Source organism: Etheostoma cragini, chromosome 14 (assembly GCF_013103735.1).
Source record: "Etheostoma cragini isolate CJK2018 chromosome 14, CSU_Ecrag_1.0, whole genome shotgun sequence".
NCBI classification, from domain to species: domain Eukaryota; kingdom Metazoa; phylum Chordata; class Actinopteri; order Perciformes; family Percidae; genus Etheostoma; species Etheostoma cragini.
Genome location: NC_048420.1, coordinates 17,008,440 through 17,032,945, shown reverse-complemented (window position 1 = coordinate 17,032,945; position 24,506 = coordinate 17,008,440). Strand labels below are relative to the sequence as shown.

Genomic DNA, 24,506 nt, shown 5'->3' with positions numbered 1-24,506 from the left:
GACAGTGTGACCCCCAACCTTTTTCTGCTTGTCCCCACATGCCATCCCCTCACATCCCTGCTCTCTTTCCTTTCCTTGTCCCCTCATCATCCATGTCATCCCCCCCCCTCTTACTCTCACCCACACCCCTGCTCTTCCCTCAATGACAATATCCTGGTAATGGTGGCCTTTGTTTTTTTGGCCCGGGCGCCTGGATTTGTCAGGACGCATTTCCTGCCCGCAGACTGAGGGGGCTGCTGCTGCGTGGCAATCTGGGCTCACTTCTCAGGCAGCTAAACCCTTTGACACTGTGCTTTTTAATTAAAATTACATTATGATTAATCAGGCAGAAGGAGGGGCCCTCCCCCTCACTTGCACTCCCTCCACCTCCTCCTCTCTCCCACTGCCCAGTTTCCAGGCAGGTTTGATTACAACCTGTGACGGACGTTCCTCACTGCCAAGCCGCTAAAGATGTGCTGGCAGATGCGGTGGCCTGGCCAGCTTGTCAAGCCCCGGGGTTGCAAGCAGCCAGGGAGAGAGGGATAGAGAGACAGGGGGGAGGGGGGGGGGGGGGGGGGGGAGTGATGGGAAGAGGCAAGGAGAGCGTGTGTAAAGAAAGACCAGGTATATGACAAGAGAGGGAAATCAGGAGAAAGGAGAAGTCAGGAGCAACAAGCAGAGACACTCCAGAGACTGTGACAAGCCGTCAGTGAGACTGACAGGCAGGCAGGCAGGCAGGCAGGCAGGCAGAGCGCCTGTATGGCCGTATTGATCTAGAGAGCTCTTTTGGCACATACACTCACTCCCAGAACAGTGGAGGAGACAGGAAGACATGAATCGGGGAATCATTTCTCCCTACAGCTGTACAAGGTGCCTGGATACAAGAGCCCATACTTAACTCCAGTGTCTACGCTGGTACTCTGGGTCCTGTATATTGCAGGTGGAGTGGTAGCATGTAACCTGGAGCTGTGTGTATGCTCACGTGTTTGCCTACTCAGGCTGAAATAGTCATGTTAGAAATATGTAGAGACATAAAAAACAAAAGGCACAGCCAATGAAAAGCATGTCAATGGGAGAACACAACAGGCACGAAGACAGAAACACTCTGGGTATCTGAGTACTGTTGTGTTACATGTTATTTTACATATATACAGTATGTATATTATCTATGTATATTTTATTTACTATCATCATTTTTAAAATTGTTTGACAGTGGGAAAACCCTTAAAAGCTAATACAAAAACATTTTTAAGTGAAAAATCTGTTTTCTTTCTGTTCTCACCATGTGTGTGCATGCAGCAATTTATAATGGGAGCTGTTTTACACTCACTGCAAATCAGGTCAAATGGCTGTTTGCACATCACGTACACTGCCATGACCCTGCATGATCTATAGTAGCCGTGAAAGAAATGTCATTTTGCGGCCATGTCTCAAGAAATAGACGTGTGTGACTCTGTGTGTTTGAGTGTTTGAGGTTATATTTTGTGTGTGTGCTTGTGTTTATGCATGTCTGTTTATGTGCGTTCATGTACTAGTGTGTGTGTGTGTGTGTGTGTGTGTTAAAAGGGGGCTGCTTGTGATGAGGGGGTTGAGCAGGCGAGACCGGCGAGCTATCAAGCATGTTTCCCTCGCTCACAGAAGCGTAACAGAGCTTGTAATACTCAGACAGGATATGGAGAAGGTCAGAGATGGTGCTTTTGTTAACAATAACTTAATCTTAAATTTTGCTGGGCAAACCGGGTGGTCCACTGGCCAAAATCAAATTTACATTGAATTAAATGGCTGAGTCAAACATGTCAAATTTCAAACATGTATCTCTTCTCTGTACTTACAGAGAAGAAAGATTTTTTTCTTCTAGATAGTGACCTGTGGCCCTTGGTTGCATGTCTTTCCCCCTCTTTTTCACCTTTCATGTCTTCAACTGTCCTATAAACAAAAAAGCCTAAAATGCCCCAAAACAGATGTGAGAAATAAACATATTTCTCACATATTAAAGATGAGAAAAAAACAGCTTTTCATTTAGAATGGCTAAGTATTACAAAATGAATTAAATTTTCTACATAAATATCTTTTTTTTTTATTATTTCTAGTTCACTAGAATTAATTTTCTTATTTTTGGGCATGTCTCTCTGCATAGCTCTCACCCATTCAGCCCCCCGAGCTGAAACAGACCTGTATTGAGTGTCCTGTGGCCACCTTGACAGGCAGTATTAAAAGCCAGTAGGTGTTCTTTCACTTTCACTGGGCAGAAGCCCCTCGTCACAGCACATTAATTACACACTATCACCGGCTCAAACAAGCCTCGCCTGTTCATGCATGGAGACGGATTAAGAATTGAGTGTTGTTTACAATCCAGAATTTACTCCTTGCTCTTGTCCTCGTATTGCTGTGACTGATATTCTTTTAAGGACATGCAGTGATAATGGTAATAAAGGGAAGTGAGCAGCCACTATTTTAAAATGTGAAAATTTGCATCAACTTCAGTGGACATGGTGATGTTTCTTGATGAGTGGGCTGGAAAGATCTGGTTGCATTTGCCAATTTTCTTTTAACTATAAATACCCGGGTTGTGGCTGCTGTGCGTGAAATAAAATGTCAGTGAGTTTTTTACTGTCAATCCATCCGTGATGTCGCTCCCTACTCCCTTTGCACACATGTATGCACAAATATTGATGTGTGTACCTACCTGTACATATATATATATATATATATAGATATGTATGTATATATATGTATATATGTATGTAGTGTGCATGTTAATATATTGAGTTCCGATAGTTGCATGCAGGGGCGCACATGCATGTATACATGCATGGATTATCACAGGGTCCAGGACCATTGCCTTCTTCCCTCTGACCTGACCCACCCATGAACCCTGTTGCCCTTACGATCCATACGTATCATTTACCCAATGCCTTCCCTGTCGTCTTGCCTAATGCACGGAGGCGTGAAACACCTCGTAATGCTCAATCACAGCGGGGCACAGCATGCTAGGAGCCATCCAGAGTGACAGCACAGGGCTAGGGAGGCGGCCGGCTGAGGGACGAAATACCACATCGCCCTCAGGGAAAGGAAGAGAGGGAGGGGTGAAAAGGCTGAGAGGCTAGAGGGGTTTGGAGTTAGGCGGATGGGGGGGGAGGGGTGTGGGTGGTTAAGTTGGTACCACATCAACAACATGCTTGCATTTGAGACTGCTGTTCTGGTTCTGGTTCTCTTTGCTTATTTTTTGTTGGCAAACATCAAAATCGCACATGGCGGCTTCAGTTTCATCTCTTATAGACTTGAGTTGATTGGATAGACATTTTTTTTTAACGTAGCAAGACCTTTGTTTTGTCCAAGCAGGTTTTCTGTCATCTCTCAATTATTTTGTTTCAACAAAGCTGAAAACGTAATTCAGTTGCTCTGAATGACATCTTTCTTTTGTTCTCAAGAATAAAATATTGATTGATTACTGGTGTTACATGCTAACAAAGATCAGTCCTGGACTATTGCTTCGGGGCCCTGACAGCATGAACGTAAAAATGCAGTGGCCATGCCTGTAATGCCTGATCAGCTGTAGTGATACACAGAACGAATGATCAAAGGCAGTCACACTGAGATGCTGTGTTGCATCTTAAGGTTGTTAAAATTGTTGACACATTACCCCCCCCCCCCCCCCCCCCCCCCCCCCCCACACACACACACACACACAGACACACACACACACAAACACACACACACACACACACACACAGACACACACACACACACACACACACACACACACTTTTAAATGTATCCTGTCTGGATGTCAGTTTAGATATTCTGTGTTTGGGGACCGTAAGTAGCGGCCTAGTATTTACCTGCATTCATGTGAACATGACCTGGTTGCTGAAGAAGTCTTGGAAGGGCATCATGAAATTTTGCTGTAAAGCAAGTGTAGTGCTAGGATTTGCAAGTGAAAAACATTAAAGGAAAGAGAAGACAAGAAGGAGGAGGGAGGGAGAAAAAAGATGGAGAGAGAGAGAGATGCAACAGACGGAAGTCACACTTGTGAAGTTGGAGGTGTGAAGGAAAAATACTTGATCATGTTTAAAGGCAGCTTTTTGGACTGCTGTTTTAAAAAGCCATCAATGTGTTGCTTAACTCTTTCTGTTCTGAAGCAGCCAACCTGTTTTACACTTTACCAACAAACTTTGGTGCACTTATTAAAAAATACGACAAACTGTTGTTGATGAATAGGTGCTGTTGATGTTAGAATAGAACTGTAGTAAAAGTGTGGTGTGAGAATTGTTCTTGAAACTCATCATTAATATTAAATGCAAAAACGTCAAACGTTGAATTCCTATGGCCCAATTTTTTAAATATTATTTTAGCAAATGCTAATAATATGTATACACTAAACACAAGACACCTCAACAATCATTCAACACACATTTTCTGAGTCACTGGCACCTCATCTACTTATAAAAACCTAACTAGCCAGCATTTGAAGAATTTTACACAGAGATGCATAATCCTCAGAAAGTGTGAGACACTGATGTTGGCAGAGGGATCTGATGCCTTGCACTGATGCTCAAAGTCAGCACTTTTTTTTAAATCAAATAAACAAGAGGAGAGATCTGCTTCCACCCTGGCAAAGCCTCCCTTGTCCTTGCCCGTGCCCTGTGGACTCATGCCCAGGACATGGGCCTCTCCTAGGCCAAGCTGCCCAATGGTCCAGTTAATCATATGCAGCGCCACAAGGAAGCTTATGCTGGCCTATGCCAGTTTATGCCTCCATAACTGCAGGGTGTTGAGGCCTAAACCGCGGCAAGAGAGGGGCCCGACAGACTGGCTTGGCATTGAAGGCCTTGGCTTGGATTTGAAGATGAGTGGACCCCTCAGAACCTGAGCTGGTACCCCCTCTGCCCCTTCCCTGGACTCCTCCCAATGTCCACTTCCCGCTGTGTGCCCCTGACCCTGCTGACTGTGTGGACAGAGACCCTGCTGACCAACACAAACAATGACATTACTGCCTCTCAGCAGGGAGACAAAAACTCTGAAGGGCAGTGGTTGGGTTTATGTGAGTCAAGCATGTGTACGTGTGTCACTTCAGAAAGGAAAGAACGCATCAGGATGTCTATGAATCCAATGCCAGACACTGCTATCCCTTATACTTTGACTATTTAGAGAAAATATGTAAATTATTATATTGGATACATGCAGGACCACCCAATTTTAAGGCAATAGCCATTAGCTATATTTTTTGTCATACCCACACTTAAGAAATTCATAGAAAAAAAGGGCTAGCAGCTACTTAGGCACAACAGTGCTTTGAGCTAATTTCAGCATGCTAAAATGGTCACAAAGACAATGCTCAAATGCTGATTGTAAGAAAGTGTATTCTTCACAACATTCAACATTTTCATATAGTGTGTTTGCATACTAGGTAACTCTTATTTAGTTGATTAGCACTAAACTCAAAGTGTAACCAAGGTCAATGCGAATATTGTGGGTGTTTGGTTTAAAATCAAAGTTTTGGAAGAATTTCAATTTTGACCTGATGATTAATCCATGTGCAGTTATCTGTTTTCATCTTATCATTTTATCAGTGTGAGAGGAGAAACAAAGTCTCAAGATTGCACTTGTAATTTGTGTACTGTATATGTACATGATTTGTTTTACAACCAATGTGTCAAAAGTACTTAATAAAACTTACATTAATGCATGTGCCATGTAGTGGAAATAAAAGGTGTACATGAATAAAAGCATCAGTGCATTTCATCTGTGTGTTCGTGTGTTTTGCATCAATGAGCACCGCCACAAAAGAGCAGCGTGGATTGACAGCGTAGTGGGGCTCGCCTCTGGCCGACTGCGACCTTTGACAAGTCTCTGTCACTTCTCACCTCCGCAAAACGAGCTCTGTCATACCAACGCACACAACATCACATGCTCCTCTCCCCCACCCTACCATCTCTTCGATTAAAAGCTTAATGGATGTTTTAGTACTCTGCCACTTTGATGACAGCATGCTAATCTGCCACTGCTGCATTGCTGATAAGCTGAAGGAAGGGAGGAAGAGGAGGAGGAGATATCTTTTAGGGTTAGGAGGGGGCACTGACAATATAATCATGGTGAGACACTGCAGCGTGAGGATTTTTTTTTTCAGTTTTCACACGCGCCAGACCCAAAGGGGTGGTCCTGGTCAGGGCATCTAGCCGGAGAGCCTAGTCTCACCTCACTGACATGGAAGCCACCCTGGCTGTCACTTTGCATCTCTGACGCCTAGAGAGGGAGACCATGAGCAGCCTGACAGGGGCAGCGGAAGGTGAGGACCCAAAATGCTTGAGACACACTTGGCTCAGAGCCAAACTCAACTCCTTCTTTACATTCTGCAACACCCCCCCCCGAATACTGACACTTCAGAGTGTCTAACTTTTATACTTTATGATCTTTCTAACCTTTACATTTTGGAAATAAAATCTGAAAGGATCTGATAGCTAAATATGATCAAAATGGATTCTATGCAAATGGTCATTGACATAAATTCATATTCACAGTGCACATTTTTAACTTCACTGGATTAATGTGTTACTGGGCATGTTTTTAGGGGACACCCCTCAAACTCGCAAAATTAATCTTCATGTAAAAGGGAAAAAATGAGACTGGTTGACAAATGCAGCATCCACGGCAATGTGTGAAAATTCATTGTGAGTATTATGGAAAGTATTCACTGACCACTGTTTATTGATCGGTATAAAAGATATTCCACACAGAGACACCCCCCTCAGACACAACCTCCGCTAGGAAAGATGCTGAGAGTACTACAACAACCCCCCACCCCCAGGTGGGTGCGAAATATTATGTGTATTGTTTTCTTTTTGGTCCAACGGTCTGGAGACAGGACTGTGTATGGTTCTAACACACTACAAAGCCCTGTTATCAGCATCCAAAAGTACTTGATTGGCAACACGTGACTTATCAGAAGTCCTATGAAGAAAAAAAACAGAAGCGTGGGTATGTCACACTACACTAAGAAGAACAAAACAGAGAAAATACTTGTGACTTTGGAGTAACTCCTCTGAACTGACAGATGTGACACAATGACTAATGTTTTGACACCGTGTGGGCATTACAAAGCGAACTAGGTGTTCCACAGCTCTTGCAAAACCATCTGAATGATGTGATTGAATCACAAAACTGTGTTCTTTGAGGTTTAGATTTGATTTTTCTCTACTGAACCAATCACATTGTGGGGATTGTTAAGGGATAGAACAGTATGTACAGAAAATACAAAACGTTTCAACAACTGTAAATAAAAATGTAAATAGAAACCCTCAGGTAGAAGAAAGCTAAAACTAAAGCTAAAGCTTACAATGTGTATTTTTTTTATTATTTTCTATTTTAAGTGTTTTCACATTCTCCATAGAATTCCCTTTGTGTAAGAAAAACTAACATGTTACATCATGATGATCATCATCATCTATGAACAAAATTATTGGTATGAGAAAAGAAAAAAAGTGTGCCTGTTGCCTCTCAGGTATACTCACAGTAAGAGCCCTCTTGAGAAATCAAAGAACAAAGTAAAAAACACTTTCAGCACTCTGTTACCCTGATACCGCAGATATCATCACTTGGTGCATTTTAGGTGAACAATATGAGGCCATTTAATACTTTCTGTAGTAGTGTCTTTTAGGAAAAATAAATTATGTTCTACAGAAAAAATGTTGATAACCATTAGAGAACCAGCTCTCTCCTTCTCTCCTCTGTCATGGCTTTTTCTAATATATGACATCCTGTACATTACTTTGGTATTAGAAACACGATTGACATTGTGCTGGGGCTTGACATTGTCATAGTATTCAGGATTGAGAACATTGTATCATGGGTAGGAAGAGGCAGTTACGTTGGTAAAGCATGTGTAGAGTTATGACTGGGAGTCCTCAAAGTGACTAAATATGGCCTTTGCAAGTACCATCAATCTGTATCTGCACATTTGCAGGTTACACATACCCACATGACTGTTCCAAAGTGACTCATATGTGCATTTTTCATTGGTTATGTTGTAGTTAAAGCGTAACTCTTGTCAAAATGCAACCCAGGGTCTTTTTGTGAATGTACCCAAGTCAAATTTTCGTTTAAAAGACCTTGTAGTTGAAAAAGGAACCTCATATAAGAATGACATTTCCTCCTATGGAGTCCGTTCATTTGCATTAGGAGATCGCATATTTTTGACTGGGAAAATGGCACATCTTAACATAGCAACACACAAAAAGGGAAAAACAATATCTACAAAGTGTTACCAATAATATGATGAATCTGTCTGAAAAGGAGCAGGTCGAAGCTGAAGCTCTTTATTTTTACCCATAGGCAGTATAAGAAATGGACAACGTGATGACATTGTTTTCAACAGAGACCAGTAAAGTCTATTACATTCACTTTTCCAGTGGTAGCGTTACTGCGCAGCCTCCAACTGAGCTTGACGACATAGATGTGACGTTTAACAACATGTCTGAAAGTTGTCTGCTAGCTGTGCCAAGAGAAATCTGAATCCTTCTGAATCTTGCAGACACGGAGAGCCTAGGTATATGTTAGAAAACAAACAACTGTAAGAGGATGCCTGCTCCAAATGAAGCAAAACATGTTGCTAGTCCATGCCCTCCAGAACAACACACATGAGTGTGTGCAACTGTTTTCTGATCTGACACTGCTAAGGTTTGGTTGGGTTTAGGCTCAAAAACTACTTGATTATGGTTTTGGTTCAAATTGATACTTCATTAAGGTCAGGGGACCTTTGTCATGGTTTACAATGATAAACAATTTACAATCAGAACAATGGCAGTCATGATTGAACAAAACCATTGACTGTCGGTTGGACTAATGCTGTTATTTTTCTGGAGAGGAAAAAAAAGCTTTGATCCACCCATCCATTTATCCATCCAGTCAAAAAACACTTTATCACATCCATTCATACATCTGCACCCTTCTTTTCCTGATCCCATCATTCTGCGCTGCACAGTTGAACTTGTGCCCCCTGCCTTCTTGTTGACCTCCTCGGTAGAGTGCTGTGAACCCACCACTGCCCCCCCCCCCCCTCCCTCCATCCACTCCTCCTCCTCCTTCCCTTGTTCCAGCTCTTTCAGTGCGGCAGACTGCCGATCCCGCCTGGCCGCCCCTTGCCGTCTCACAGAAGTGCGAAAATAAGATGGCATTGGATCTATTAACACATTGGGCTGAGTGTTAGTGAGGGGGCCCCAGCCGAGACCACTCTCCCAAGGTTTACCGACCGCCATTCTGCCCCTGCTCTGTGTGGGGGCAAGGTGGAAGGTTGTATGTGTGTGTGTGTGTGTGTGTGTGTGTGTGGGGGGGGCAATTAGACATATCTGAGAACTGTAGGAGGGGTAACAAAGAGGTAGTAGTAGAGCTTGGGCGTTCTGTACATGGGCATGCTGACACTTGTCCACTTGAAATGTCACCTGTTCATCAACAGCACCCATGTCAGTTGATTGATTGATTGGAGCAATGATTGATAGCTGCATGTCAGGACTTGCGGGGTCTGACAAAAGAGAAGCTCTGCACTCAACAACAATCCTGGAAAAGTGAATCTGATGTTGTTACAAGTTGTAATCATTGGTTTCATATTTGTATCCATTGCAAGGTGATCTGGAGTGTGTTTTGCATGGGTGTGTGTCAGGGAGCATTTGCATGCCTGTGTTCATACGAGAGTGCGTGTCATTCACATCCCCCCGTGTGTGTTCAAATTCACGCATGTGCAAAATCTTCCCAACCAGTCAGCATATTTTTTATTCATGAAGGTAAAACATAAACTGCCACATAAACTGCCATTTCTCAAATAACCTTGTTCCAATGTTATGATGACTTTACATGTGCTCACATCCACAGGATTTCACTCCTGAACTTGTTGGCACGTCAAGATGTAATGTGTGTCTGTCTCCAAGTGTTTCTACCTCGGTGCGATTACACGCCTACAGATCTACCAGCTCCATCACAACAGCAACAAAAAATAAATAAACCTCACAACTTTTTGTCACACTTCAATCACATAACATTGACCGACCGCATGTCAGGAATTAATAGACGGTGTTTGCTGCTATTTATTGGACTTTTTTAGCAAATGATGAATGAACATAGTCACAGACACAATTGTAAGACAAAAATCCAGCAACGTGGTTCATGTGTTAATCTTTTATCATTTACAGGATTGCCATGTAACATTATTGTCTTTTCTGTTCTTCATCCTGGCAGTAGAAGCAAATTCTAGCATGGCCCCTCTGCCGTACAGCATGTGGCCCTCCCTCAGAGGGGCTGGTTACCAAGCAGATTAGACAAGATATTTACAGGTGTGAAAAGATGCATTCTTCTAATACAGTGTGAAATTCTTTTGTTAAGTGCGTTCTTTCCAATAAGCCTGCTCACAATGGGATGAGAGAGAGGAAAAGAGAAAGCGAGAGAGAGAATTCAAGAAGCGAGTTGTCTTGTTTTTTTGGCTCTGTATTTTAAAAGGAGCTGAGGCGTAGCTGAGCGCAAGTCTTAAGAAAAAGTGATAAAATATACAGTGAGAAAAGCTTTCAAAGTGTCAGGAAATTAAAGCGGAGTGCAGCAGCAGGGCGGGGGACGCGGGTGGGGGGTTGGTTGTCGGGTGGTGGTGGTAGAGCAGTGTTCAAGACGACTGCAATCTGCTTATGTGACTCCAGAGAGGAGTTGTCTTCAGCGGCTTCAGACTTTTTTCTGCGTTATGACGTCATATCAGCTGGACGACATTTTGCAGGTTAATAATTGTTGCTGGCGTTTTTCTTTTATTAAATCTGCAACTTTTTTGGAGTAACGCTGGTAGGCTATAGCAAGTTGTCACTTTTGTGAAGCCTAGTGTGATCCTGCAAGCTCCTACATTTTGAAGTAAAGAAAGAAAAGAGAAGCAGTAGGAGGAGGAGCAGTCTGTCCAAAATTTAGCGGAAGGGAAGAAGATGGGAGGTTGAAGTAGATGGATTTGGATTCGGGTGAAAGCAAGGGAGAGGGAGGGAAAGGGGTAGGATGGGGCGTAGGAGTGTTGTGACCACACGCCCTCACCCGTAGAGCATGGCTTGGAGCCCAGACAAGTCTACACTGGGCCTGCCCGCCTCGCTATGGAAAGAGGGTCATTCTGTACAGGGGTCAGGAACAGCAGCGCAGGGATCAAAACGCTGCACTGCCAACTCTCCAGCCTGTGAAAAACAAACAAACGATGCTAGCTGGTAAATTCCTTTGACCAGCATTTGAATTAATAAGTCTCAAGGTAGAGAATGTAACGCCAGTGTGCAGGTGATTTTTAGGGCAAAATATATTAATCATTACAAACAATGAAAAAGAAGTGTGGGAAAACATTGAATCATGTCATTAAATCAGGTCAGAGATCTTGCAATAATTATTTATCAATTATATTAACAGAACTACTGATATGAAAATGGTAAAAATAAGTATGATGTAAAATGCTTGCCTTTAAAAAAAATTCAGCACTTACTTAGTTCTTTTTTAAATAAAAAAACACTGTCCTCTGATATCTGTCCTCTTCTCCATTCATACCACCTACTGTGAGATTTTACTTTAAAACTTTGTGCACTAAAGCTTCTTTTGATGCCTCGCTAAATAAAACACTGGCTCCTCTTTTTATCCATTTCTGTCAGTTGTATTTGCACTATGTGCGGTTGGCAGTCTCTCTTTCTGCAGCCCTCTCCCAAAATTTGAAGAGGTGACACGCGGCTTGGCCGAGCAATGGGGCAGAGAAACCCCCTAATTAATGGAGGTAATCTTGCAGCTTTCAACCAGCTTTACATTTCTTTTAATGAAAGGATTAACGCAGTGCATTAAGATGTATTTAACCTCCAGCACTAGCTCTGTTTCAATAAGTATTAAACAGGCCATTAAATGAAGTGGGGGGCTCAATTAAAGCAGACAAAGGCCAATGTGCTGAATGTGGAGTGAGGGGTGGATCCAGGGTTTGCTGTTCGCATTTAGCATCTGCCAAAACAGCTCATGGTGAGCTGGAAGAGAAAGAGAACTGACGTGATGCAGCCTGCAGATGTACAGACAGATTGCTGAAGGCCCGGCCTGGGTTACGAAGAATATAGAGGTTTATGAAAATATATATTAAACAGGAAGAAAAAAAAACACAACCTTTGCGCAAATAATTTGACCATAATTTACTTACTGCGTTCAACTTTCACGGTGGAGTGACATTGTTTTAAAAAGATGTACGTAGTGTACCCACATTAGAATCTGAAGCCAAATCTTAGAAATCTATTTTCTAAGTTGTTGATTTTACAAAACAATCAACCACCACCATGTTAGCCATGCCAGAGCCCCTGCTGAACAATGATGGTATTGTTCACTTGGAAAAGAAAACTGGCGTGGGCTGCTGCATTTATCAATTTTCCCTTTCTGTTTTTCGCCCACTTCTTATTTGTCATGGCATGGTGAAGGCCCATTTTGGGCCCAGCAGGTTGTCCTGTGCGCATGGCATCACCTAAAATTAGTTCAAGTCAGCGGTGGCCTTTTTTACAGCTTTGCCACTGCGGATGTTTGCAGATCCAAAAAAGAAAAACAGCTTTGTCTCACTTGCTTTTTATGTTTGTGATAAGCCTTGTTCTCTCTGCTGTTGTTTTTTCCTCAGTGGCAAATTGAAATATTGATGTACATCAGCTAATACAAATGCCTCGGTTGTAAAAAAAACAAACAAGTAAATTGCGATATTCAGTCTATACATCGAAGAAAATTCAAATTAGAAAATTGAGTCAAAGGTACTGAATTGTTGAACTCCTCAACATAACAGACACGACAGCCTCGTCATGCACTTAAGTGTTAATTAGTTTTCAGATTCCCTGCTCCCTCCCCATCTATCTTTCCATCATGAGTGTATTGAGAATGACGTGGCTCAGGAGTTAAATACATTCCCTATCATATATAATTAGCCCCCTCCTGCTGCAGGACGTGGCAGAACAGCTTTTCTCGGGTTGTCTTCCATTGAGATGATTAGCCTCAAACTATATTTCAAAAGTGTTTGTCAGGGTGCGGGATCCAGGAAACAGATGGATTTGCTCATGAAGGAACAGACTGAACATGGTGCGCCTTAATCGAGCACTAGGAAACCGTGGCACAAACCTTCAGTCCATATTACCCCGGCATTCATGGTAGCCTGCAGGCGCACATTATAGTGCCCTGTCTGTCGCTAGACAAAACGAGACTGACAACTAGCAGTGAGAGTGTATTACAAGCTTGGCAGCACAGAAGAAAACGAATATGACCTTTGAGAATAATTTTATACTTCTAAGCTAGTGGTAACAATATGAAAGGAAAAGGAAAAGGATGAACACCCCAAAAAGTGTAAACACTGAAAAAACTAAATTTAAAAAAATGACCTTCACTGATGGTCACATAGTCTCATTGTCATTTGCACTTTGTGGCAAAAGAGGTTCTCATAGAACCATCCCCAAGGTAAACAAGCAAAATTATGTGAACTACAGATGTAGAATTGTTTCTACAAGAAGTGTTATTTACCTCCATGTGATGCACTGATTGCTTTCTTTTAATTTGCAAACTGAAGGTAGCAGCGACCCGGGGTAAGATTGTTGCCATGGCGAGGAGGTTACTTTTTTAATGTACTGTTACAAGATCCATTAATTGGTATCCCTGAGCTCTTTTCATTCTTGATTATTCTCATGTCTACTAAAACTGAAACTGTGTAATGTTTTGGTAATGTTTTTCTCTCTTATTATTTCTGTTCATTTGGAAGTTGTTTTCAGATTTTAATTTTTGACCTTATGTTTGTTATTGAATGTAATTGGTATGTGACGGACACATTTTCATGTACATTGAGGCTCTGAATGTGATTGAAATTTCCTGACCGAGTCTTGCCTCAGATAAACTCTAAAGTCTCTATGAAAGGTCAGTTTCTGGATCCGCATTGTCCGGAGTGCTGCCCACTGCTGCAGTGAAAGGCAGTTGGAATGATGTACAAACTATATATGTTGAACACAATTATAAATGCAACACTTTTGTTTTTGCCCCCATTTTTCATGAGCTGAATCAAAAAAACAGTCAGTAAAAAACAAAAACAAAAAGAAGTTGTTTAGCCCTTAATGGGTGACTGCTAGGCTGGCTACAGGCACTGGCAGATGATGTTGCTTTTAGTATAGTTTAGTATGGTAGTAATGTTAGAGCTTAGCCAGAAAAAGTTAACGTTATTCACCAATGCATAAAGATTCATTCTATGACAACAACCGAATATGAACACACTTGTCAGCATCTAACGCAATATCAATCGATCCAACACAACATGATCAACATACGGACCAGCACCACAAAGGCAGGATGATAAAATGTCTTTTCACTCACCAAGAATGAGGGCTCTCTAAGAGAAAGGTGACGTGGCGGTTCTTCCTCTGGGCAAACTTGATTTCTTTTGTAAACTAACCACTCCATGTTAAACCGCGGTTACTTTAACCAGGTGTTTGAGTGATGACAATATTGCGAGGCTGGTTGGTACCAAGGCGTGTTAATTCAAGTTTCTCCTCCAAAGGGTTCCAACCTGTGCTCAAGTATAAAATCGACTTCGATCATTTTTCAAGTTTACTAGAGACGATAACACAATCTTGGCTCTTCTTGCCGACAGCCAATCAATATCTGAGATATGAACTAATGCTGTGGTGGGGCTGTGGGCTACAGGCCGTCAGCCTCACTGGCAATCAAATTTGTGGGATCTACATTAAACACACTAACACTATGAGCATGAGTATTACTAATATCCCACATACAATGCACATTGCATTATGAGAGTGGGGCTAGCCCCACTCTGAGGCTGCCTTAGGCTACCGCAAACACGGGAGAACGCAGTCTGAAGCAGCATGGCAGGGGCAGAATGTGAAATAAAATCCTATCACAAATTATATGCAATTTAGGAAGATGTTATTTTCATAGAAGACATTAAATTATAGATGATAATTATCTTGAATTAATTAAAAATAACATAACATTTGTTTGCATTTCTTTCTGTTGACAAAAGGTGAGGCCTTGCCCCACCTGCCCCTAATGACCACTCGCCACTGCGTGGTTGTTTAAATGGAGCCTTAGAAGTTTGGTTTAAAGGGGTTCTGAGAAACACTCGAGACGGAGTGTATTCAGGCTTTAACAGAGTTAGCTGGGGAAGTGCCAAGACTGGCAAATACCACTCCTGCTGTGTTCTTTGCACCCCGGTCGCAGCTCTCAGAGGTATTCTCAGCCTATTGAGCCTGTGAGGGAAAGAGTGAGGATCAAATGAGAAGAGAAGGATGAGAGAGAGAACATATGAAAGTTGGAGAGAGTGGGTTAGAGAGAGAGAGGGGAGTTCTGGAAGTGTAAAACAAAGAGATGAGTAATGAGGTGAGACACACCTCGCGTAATGTAGCCTGCCGTAGGATCACAGCTTAGCACAGGTCTGAAATTAGCTCCTTCACTCCTTCCCTGAAAACTGTCACTAAGTCATATGATTGTGTAAACTCCTTCAGCAAAGTGTGTGTGCCTGTGTGTATTTCAGAAAGCTCTTCTTCTGGCCACACACGCTTAAATATATGTTGAATGTGGGACATGTTTGAAATAGTTATTTCCTTCAGTTTACGAATACTGTTGATCACAAATTCCAACAGGAAATGAAACAGTTTGTTGTTGTGAGACATGATCCCTCACTGGCTTCCCACAGCAACCACCGCCTTTTTTGTCACCCTTGCACCTTGTTTAGAGCATATTTAGATCCATATAGCACGTCCATAGCCATATTGATAACTAACAGACACACTAGAAGTTAATACAATTGTAATTAATTACAATTTGGGATGCATACTTATTTAACCATTTGTGAAATAGGCCAGAGTCACCCAAAGGTTTGGTCATCAAGGGAAAATGTAGAGATCTAACAACTTTTACAAAAAGTTGTTCTTGTAATACGTTTTCATGAAGGAAACAGGAAACATAAAAAGCAATATCGTATATTTAAAAAAAAAAAATAGTACATGGTAGATTTGTATGTACAGTGAACAAGAGAATAAAGTAACTCAGTGCAAAAGAGTAAAAGAGGAATTCACAATGCTACAGAATAAAGTTCTATGAACTCCATCAAAGCTGCCTGGGTTCCCATTGTGTAACTGTGCTGAACTGTAACAAAGTTGAAATGGCCCAAGCCAAGACTGGAGGCCTCAGCTGTGGCTGAGTGGAGCCAATACGTGGTGAAGGCCTTTACTGGGGTGACGAGAGCAGAGAGCAGGGAGCCAGTGCATGTTAGCTTGCTTGAGCGTTTGGTAAAAGTGCAGACAGCTTGGGAGGTGCTAATGAATGCCGGGCATTGCTAACCGTACTGTACCCAGGCTCCGGGCGCAGCCTGGCAGCCTCCTGTCCCTCCTGCCCGTGCGAAATGTGAAAGATCAACCGGTTGGAGGGAGCAGACGGGAGCAAACACACACACACTTACTCAAGTACACGCACACGCACACACACACACACACACACACACACACACACACACACACACACGCACGCATGCATGTGTACATAAGTATACACATGCATACACGTAAAGACATACACAGACCTCCACAGACAAAAAATCCATGCACACACAGACTCACAGAAACACAGCCACACAGAGAAACGCACCCACACTCCGGCACAAACACTCAGGCCTGGCTCACTACGGTATCACATCATGAGGGCTCCAGCCAGGCCAAGCCATGAGGCCTCAGCTGAGATGATTCAAGACTCCCCGCTGCGTCCTCAATCAACCAGCCAGGTGGAGCCCCACACCAGAATGACAGCAGAACTCCAACACTCCACGCTACAGCCTCTAAATGTGGAAATTAATTTGTGTTTGTGAATTTGTGCTAATCAAAGTAAGTGGTTGTATGGGGAATGTATATTTTTAAGACAACTATTTGTATTTTTTAGTCTTAAGACAAAGATTATATTACGTTTTCAAGAATTTACAAGTTATTTTATTTTGTGTCTAAATACTAGTAGAACTTTTTATATAATATGTATTACTATTAATTGGAGCACTTTCAATGTGCCCATCAACCAAATAGAAAAATAAATAACAAAAGCATAATGAAATATATCAGTACATGAATGAATGATTGATTTATAAAGGTTTTATCAATAAGAGGCAGCTGAAGTTGCTATTAGGTTCTGAAGATGTTTCATGGTATCTAAAAAAAAAACCTTGACTTATTAATTTAATAAGTTCCACCTTCCTACAACCTGGATGATCCTGAATCGCCAGATTTTGATCAGCAGCTCATACATTCTGTATTTGGAAAAAGACATCTTAACTAATTATTATTATTATTACTAATTATAAATATATGTTGGACAGTATGTCTTCTGTTTCTCTACCAGTAAGCTTTTCCGTAGATCCTTTTTGTTCAGGCCTTAACACAAAAAAAAAATAACTGAAATGAAAGTGTCAGAATACTTTCAGAAAGTAACCAAAAACTTTAAAAAGTGAACTGCTGAGGTTTTTGTTATCCCAACAAGACTCAAACGTATCACAATATATATGTTGCCAAGCGCCACCAGTGACAAAGGAGAAGCTTCTCTATGGATGCTTTAATCAGATTTCAACAAATTTGTTTCTAAAGCTGATCATTATTTTTATTACCTGGTCTAAACAAAGTACACTGCTTTACTCTTACAACCCTTTTTATATTTTTTAGACCATATCATACAAAAAAAGGGTTATTTTTCAAAAACATTATAAGCAAAGAAATTTAAACAGTAAAATGATTTTCATTTCTGAAATAAAAAGTCTGCATAGAACCGGATTCAGGATAAGTATTGTTTTTTTTTTTGAGGAGAATTAACAAAAAAACATAATTTAGAATTAGATTTGCATTTCACAAATTTTAGCACCAATTTATGGCAACATTTCATATGATTGAATTGTCATTATATTTTTATTTAGAAAACATAATCCACTTTAGTGTAGACAAGACATGTGGGGTTGTACTGCAGCCTTTACGTTTTCTGTTGTGATTGTTGCTGTCCTTGAATGAGACTACTGTTAAAACGAAATGTTAGAAAAAGGAGAGGAGCTGGACTAAATTTCACCCTTGCGGAGAAGTTGAAAATAAAGAGCCTAAAGAGCTATGTGTTAAGTAGTAGAAACGCACCTCCTGTGGCGACCCCCGCTCTAAAGGGGATCACTGTGAAAGCTGTGAACTCACATCACTAATACATCCTGATAATGGAGAGATCAGCAGATATATACGTACATGGGGAGTTTTGTTCCTGTTTTGACAACCTGGCAGGAAGGCTCTGCTCTATTCTACACATTGTCTCTGTGAATTATACCCAGCTGTATAAGATGAATCATACCTGCCATTTTTACTAATGAATATTCATAATTTACTGTTTTGCATATAGCTCATCTAAATAGAAATGGATGGTTGTGGATTTCAGTATCACAGTTACAATCAATGTCCCACCATCTGTAGTGTCCTCTCATATTGATACAAATGGATAGATTGATGATTTTTTTTTAAACTTTTTATTCAGTGTGAAAAAAAACACATAATTTAAGTGCACAGGCAGTATTGAATATGTATGTAACACCCTTTACAGCAGGTCATTGAATGTATTATGTTGCAAATATTACAGCATCAAATATAACTGCTTATTTTAAAATATTAAATAACAAATTCTTGCTCCCACCTGACTAGGACGTACAAAATGTAATGCCTCTGACTTTCCTCCTCAACTTTCTTCTTCACAGTAACAGACATTCATGAGTAAGTTGAGTCTCATTAAATTCTCTTTGCGAGTTGTCTGGAGATGTATCTATTCATTAGCTTCAAAAGGGTGTCATGTGTATGAATTATGCTAACAGGATCTAATTAGCAGATGCAAATGAGGTTAGTCAAAATTGTACTGAAAAGACAGAAGAAAAGCTCCATGGGATAGTTGGAGCTCGACAGCTCACCAACCGCCCCCACGCTGGGCACCAAATGTGATGGTTCGCCCCTGCTGCTGCTCCATACAGGAGGCAGGACTGAACCATAAACACAAACGTGGGGAGGACAGCTGTTCTGAGGTGTTCTTATCAAAATTTTTACTTGGATTTTCTTTCTTTTTTTTACAGAAGTCCAGTACAGTCACGTGTTATGTTTCAAAATACTAAAATCTAGCTCAGAGTGCTAAATTAGTGATTCATAGGCTGTTAGCTTAATATCATGTCATTACTGTGGATGAATTTCTACTCACACTGCTTTGTTTGGAGCCAAAAGTTAGCCCCCCAACTCCTCACACCTCCCCTCCCTCTGAACACACAGACAGACAGACACACACACACACGCACACATAGACATGCATCCCCCTCCCTGTCCCGAAGAAACAAGTTACACAACCAGCTGATGGAACTCCAGAATCCGGCGTGAAGAGGACTCACTTATAGCAGCCACCTACAAGCTCCTGCCATTCTGACATCAGTGGCCCTAGACTGTGGAGAAGCTGGCAGGACTCGGGGAGCATGCCTTCTGGCCTCGGCAGAGAGGAAGGCCAGCAGGCTACAGCATTACACACATACAGTGTACACACACACACTTTATCCTGCAGTAGGAGTCATAGCTGAGCTAGCTCGCATGCAGGGTTTGTGGTGGTGGTGGTGGTGGTGGTGGGGGGGCTGTTTATGGCTGGAATCAGAAAGCTACAAAGAGCAGAGAGTGGATCGCTGTTAATTGGCATGAGTCGGTTGATGCCTGCCTACCCTTGTGTTGAACCCATAAGTAATGTCGACCCTGCCAAGACCAGCAGAATGTCACGAGTGAGCAATGAAAACTAGGATGGGTTACAGCTCAGGTTAAACTACAATGTGCCAGTTTGACTGGAAGTGTGTTTCTTATCTCATCTTAGATAAAACTGGGATGGCAAGTCACAAGATTTTAAAAGAAAACAAATGAGGGGTGCACTGATGGCCAAGGTGTTTCAGTGCCAACTGAGAAACGCATCGTACCTAGTTCCTGTCCCGCTGGGGGGGCTTTAGTTGCAACTTTCTCCCCTAATTTAATGTCATCTATGCTGTCCACTTGGCAATTAAGGCATACATCCTCTTAAATTGACAATTGTAGATTCTTTGAGAAATCTTGTATATGAAAATAATGGTCAATTTTATATATATTTTTTGTGCTTCACACTGTTTGAAAAAATGTATCATGATGAGAAAAACCTTTCCAGTTGGTATGTATACAAACAAGTTAAATTGTTGTTAGTAATTGAGGTAATAAGAGTGTGGTGTGTGTAGTGTGTGCTCCACTGTTGCCTCTCCTACAGGGAGTTTAGAGACAGTGGAGCTAGTAACATCAAAAGGTAGTTAAGTTACCTCAAAATGCAATTCAGTTCAGTTTCCTCAACGATCAATATTTCAGATGCAAACAGTGACTCTACTGCTGGACTTTGCCTATAACTCTCCACCACAAAAGTAGAAAACGCAAACATGTAAATTATAAAATTCCATTTAACTGCATCTTTTTAAGGGTCCTGGTAATGTGCATGGTGGCTCACTGTCACACTATCACATCTTACTGGAACACTTGAATAGAAGAAGACATAAATAATGTTATAGCTAACACCAGTGGTTTTCTGAATAGTCAAATGTCTACTTTGAAAACGGTCTGTTGAGTAGTACAGGAAAATGATCAAATGTTAAATTATCTTTTAATGGAAAGTATGATTGCCTTTTTCTTCACAGTATGAATAACAATCGAATACTGTAATAAAGAGGTCGATATTAATATAGGTTTCAATACAAAACAAATGTGTTCATACTGCAAGAGATCAAGGCTCACTAAAGTCACACAAGGTGGAAGTTTACATATCTATTTATATGCAGACAATATCAAAGTGAACGCTTCTGGAAAGAAAACATTTGAATGTGTAACTGTTGAATAAGCAAAGAGTTGGTTCATAATGAGTAACATTTACACTTATCTGACATGTGTCTGAAATACACTACACTACTGTCACTACAGTTGGGACCTTGAAAACACACATCCTTCTAAGTGATTTTGTATTCAGTAAAAGTGAAAGAGAAAGAGAAAATAGCTTTACGGTGGTGGGAGACCACCCACTCGCATACTCTGTAGCTCTGGGTGACTCACTGATAACTACTGCTAAGAACACAGGTGAAATAAACACCTACATAGATCGATTTTAAAGACAAAATCAAACATGTCGAAGTTCTCACGTGCTTTACACTAATTTGACCCCCTTTCCCCATGTTCTCTGTAGCCCAGAAATATCTGTTTTTACATTAAGATTATTGTAGTCACGCTTGTTGGTGTAAGGTTAAAAAGGCTACACCAGGCCTTTAATGCATGTTAGTGCAACTGTTACAAGGACATCCCCTTAATGTTTCTGACATCTGTCAACTATGTACAAACAACAACTACATAGCCAACAAGCAAAACCAAAAGGCCTGACAATGAACATAATTAATTGCAATTTCACAAGACGTGAAAACAAAGCAAAAGCAGTTTGCTGCCTTGTTCATTTTAACTGCAGCAGATCCCCTGTCTTCACACCTCCCACATTGGTTTAACGTGTTGCATTGTCCCCCACACAGCTATTCACTTACACACACACACGCACACACACACACAAACACACACACACAGGCACATGGCAGAAACAGATAGAGACCCACACACATACTCACACAGCTATACGAAGACCACATCAGCCTGGGGCTCCCCTTTTGTCTGCCTTTGCACAAAAGGTGTGATCGCTCATTGTGCTGGTGAGGAGGTGGGGGACATTCTTTAACCAGGGGTGGAAGATATTAGCCTGGCGTGTCCTCCTCTGTCAAATCATATCTTAAATTTAAGTTTGGCAATCATTGGGGATCCCCCGATGCATCCATCAGAGCTGTGAAGGACAGTTAGGTTTTCACCAAGCAAACGTGTGGCCCCGTCTTAGGTTTATGTTTTCCTGCTTTATTCTTTAATTATTAAGACTCCAAACTAAGCAAACATTCAGTGAAACTAATTCTGACTTCACCTACTTTGTTAAAGGAATAGTTTGACATTTTGGGATATACACTTATTTGGTTTCTTGGTGAGAGTTAGATGAGAAGATCGATCCCACTCTCTGTGACGTAAATATGTTGCTTGAGCCAGCAACTGGTGAGCTTAGCTTAGCAGAAGTGGAACAAGGGGGAAACAGCTAGCCATGTCGTACAGATTTAACAAAATAGGTATGTTCTACCTTTGAGGCTGTTATACTCTGTTTACAGTTGTTTTGGGGGTATTTTTAGGCCTTTATTCAACCGGAAAGCAGAAAGGAGAGAGAGAGTGTGGGGGAATGGCATACAGCAAAGGGCTGCAGATCGGTCCTGGCCCACTGTGTCGAGGAGTAAACCTCTACATATGGCCTCCCGTTCTACCAACTGAGCCATCGGGGCGCCCCTGTTCACAGTCTTTATGCTAAGCTCAGCTAACTGGCTGCCGATTTAAGCCACAGTCTACTTAAAGCACAGCCATGAGAGTGCCTCATCAAAGTATACACATGTATTTCCCAAAATGTCAAATCATACGTTTAATATGGAACTCAATACCACTTTGTCAAAGAATACTGTGAGACATGGGACTGGCATTACTAATTTCCATAAATCACTGTGAGCATCTGTTTTCTGTTTGAAAATCAATGTGTGCCCCCTCGCTCTGACTGGGTCATGGGTTGAATCTTCAAATATTTGCAAACCAAGTAAATAACACCTCGCTTTTGAATTATTTGAAGCAGACATACAGGGTAATCATCTCCGTCAGACACCACAACATTATGATTTTCATTCTGTGTGCGTAAACACATGAGAGAAAGAACAGCTAAAAGTCTGAATTTTCTAGTGGCTTTAGTAGCTCAACGCCAGATCTGTGAAATGAAGTCTGGATCATTAATACTGGGTATGGGTCAAGCCTGTCTCAGCTGGTCTGTTCTATCAAGGTCCAGAAACATCAGATGAACATTGAAACAAGTGCTCCCTCGTCAGACAGAATGTTTCGTCTACGTGTCTAGACCTCCACCAAATCTGACCCCCCCCCCTAGCACAGAAGGACCCTCAAACACTTGACAAACAATCACAATTAAAAAATACAGGCAAGCTTCTTCCCTCTACCATGTGACTTGGATTTGCATGTGTTTGTAATTTCTTATCACTGACACCCACTCCTCCACATCCACATATACACTTGTCAAATATGACACCTCTTCCCACAAGGAAGAGACCAGGTTATCAACCCTCCTCTAGACAGCCTAAACTGCAACACGAGTGGGCCTTCCCTGAAACGTAAACGTCTGCTTTGGTCTCATTCTTCAGACAGGATGGCCTTCATGCTTAATCATTTGCATCTTTCCCCTGCTCTCCAGTCAGAGAAGGAGACCAAACCATGGACCAATTCCATAATATGTGGGAGTCCCTGCTGTTTCAGTGGCTGCCAGGCAGGCAGCCTCTTCCCTCTCCCTTTGGAACGTTTGGCTCCATAACCATGGGAGCCCATCTGATACGGTCCCCCCATCTGACTAGCAGCTCTCTTCCCCAGGCCCAGACGGCTGGAGGGACAGAGCCGACGAAGGGGCCGCAGATTGTTGTAGACCATTTACATGTAAATACAGAGACCAGGCCTGGGTCTGCGTTCAATATTGAAGGTGTCCGCTGCACTGAGGTCCCTCTGTGTGTACATATATGAGCGTGTGTGCATACACGCCCGCAAGTGTATATGTTTGTGTGTGATCATGCGTGTGCATGTCTGTGTGTTTTCATGTATGTGCATGGCATGATCCAGTACATCTAAATTATACAGCTGCCAAATTGCTGCTAGTGTTTTAATACAAAGCATTCTGTGGTCTCTAATTATATCTAATGGCTCCTGGAGCCATTCTCCAGAGCAAAAATAGGAGCCTTTTCGGTGAATAATTCAGCTTTTAATCCAATTAGTTTAATATCTAATTGCACAAAGCAATGCAAAATAATAATAATAATAACAATAATAACAATAATAGTATTGACTTAAATGTGTCCAGTATTCAGATAAATGAGGCCTTAAAGGGGGCTATGATGATGTATTTTTGTTTGAAAGAGTCGAGCATCTTAGGGTCTTCTAGCACTGTGAATGTAGTCCCTTCTCCCCAGAGGAGACTGAAGATGCAAAGCCAACATCACTGTTTCACCGGGGGGGGCAACCTTAAACCATGAATCATGTCTACATAACCTCCCTCCCACTAGCATATGCTTCTGGCTGGTAGACAGTAAGTCAGATAGGGCTTTCCTCTGTGTCGCTCTAGAAGCTTTCATACCAGGAGAGAGAAGTGTTAAAACTCTACATTCTCACTTCTGACTCACTGATTTAACCACATTGAGGCAGGAGCAGCAGTAGAATACTCCTGTGGTGTAAATCTGTTTGTTAGCCCTGTCCGAAAAAAAAAAAAAAAAAAAAAAAAAAAAAGAGATAGGCAAGGGGAGAAAACAAATAAAAGATCTTTCTGAAATGCAGTTTCTGAGT

General features: G+C 41.6%; 1 long non-coding RNA gene across 1 annotated transcript; it reads right to left on the bottom strand.

The window, feature by feature from the left end:
* Positions 1-8,090: 8,090 nt before the first annotated feature.
* On the bottom strand, positions 8,091-21,399 carry LOC117956967. Its single transcript, XR_004659412.1, has 3 exons — positions 21,389-21,399; positions 16,800-16,804; positions 8,091-8,192 (listed from the first exon to the last, which is right to left on the bottom strand). It is a non-coding gene; the product is annotated as an uncharacterized LOC117956967 (long non-coding RNA).
* Positions 21,400-24,506: the final 3,107 nt, after the last annotated feature.